Raw genomic sequence first — 1,628 nt, 5'->3', positions numbered from 1 at the left:
CTCAATGATGGAGGAGCAGTGCAGTTGTGGGACCTGGTGTGTTCAGTGCTGGGGGGGGGGGGGGGTGACTATCCTCGTCTGCAGGACAGTTTGAAGAGGTTTGATCAGACTCACTCAGAATGGAAGAGTCGTCACAGAGAGAGAGAGAGCTTTTCCTGCAGTTCTCTCTCTTTGATCTGTAAAAGTCCTGCTGAAACTGCATGAGGATGCCCTGCACCATTACTGTCCCGAGACTTGTACATGTTGACAGAGGTCGTCTAGTATTGTGAGTATCCACCCTGGGCCAATACCCTCTCTCTTGACATAGTGTCCTCTTATAACACTGTGCCATGCCAGGGATGGTCTGGTTAATATAGCACTTGCAGGGATGTCTGTTAATATAGATGCTGTCATGCCAGGGATGGTCTGGTTAATATAGCCACTGTGCCAGGGATGTCTGGTTAATATAGCACTGTGTCATGCCAGGGATGGTCTGGTTAATATAGCACTGTGTTAGCCGGATGGTCTGGTTAATATAGCACTGTGCATGCAGGGATGGTCTGGTTAATATAGCACGTGCCATGCCAGGGATGTCTGGTTAATATAGCACTGTTGCCAGGGGATGGTCTGGTTAATATACACTGTGTCATCCAGGGATGGTCTGTTAATATAGACTGTGTCATGCCAGGATGGTCTGTTAATATCGCTACTTGGCCAGGGTGGTCTGGTTAATATAGCACTGTGTCATGCCAGGGATGGTCTGGAATATAGCACTGGTGTCATGCCAGGGATGGTCTGTTAATATACACTGTGCCATGCCAGGTATGGTCTGTGTTAATATACACTGTGCCAGGGGATGTCTGTGTTAATATAGCACTGTGCCAGGGGATGGTCTGTGTTAATATAGCACTTGCCAGGGATGGTCTGTGTTAATATAGCACTGTGTCATGCCAGGGGATGGTCTGTTAATATAGCACTGTGGTCATGCCAGGGATGGTCTGGTTAATATAGCACTCTGTCAGGCCAGGGATGGTCTGGTTAAATATAGCACTGTGTCATGCCAGGGATGTCCTGGTTAATATAGCACTGGCCATGCCAGGAGGCTGGTCTGATTTAATTAGCACTGTGCCAGGGATGGTCTGTGTAATATAGCACTGGCCAGGAGATGGCTGTGTTAATATAGCACTGTGCCAGGGATGTCTGGTTATATAGCACTGTGTTATGCCAGGGGGGATGGTCTGGTTAATATAGACTTCATGCAGGCTGTTAATGCACTGCCAGGGGCATTGGTGCTGGTTTATAGCAATGTCAGGCAGGGATGTCTGGTTAATATAGCACTGTGTCAATGCCAGGGGGATTGGTCTGGTTAATATAAGCACTCGTGTCATTGCCAGGGGATGGTCTGGTTAATATAGCAAACTGTCTGAGGGGTGCTGGTATATTAGCACTATGCAGGGATGTGTCTGTGTTTAATATAGCACTGTGTCATGCCAAGGGGATGGTCTGTTAAATATAGCACTGTGCCTCCAGGGGATGGTCTGGTTAATATAGCACTCGTTGTCATTTGGCCAGGGGATCGTTGGTTAATATAGCACTGTGCAGGGATGGTCCCTGGTTAATATATGACTCTGTCATGCAGGGATGGTCTG

The sequence above is a fragment of the Salvelinus sp. IW2-2015 genome, unplaced genomic scaffold, assembly GCF_002910315.2.
Source record: "Salvelinus sp. IW2-2015 unplaced genomic scaffold, ASM291031v2 Un_scaffold2363, whole genome shotgun sequence".
NCBI classification, from domain to species: domain Eukaryota; kingdom Metazoa; phylum Chordata; class Actinopteri; order Salmoniformes; family Salmonidae; genus Salvelinus; species Salvelinus sp. IW2-2015.
The sequence above is the reverse complement of the archived record's forward strand: the minus strand, read 5'-3'. Positions refer to the sequence as shown.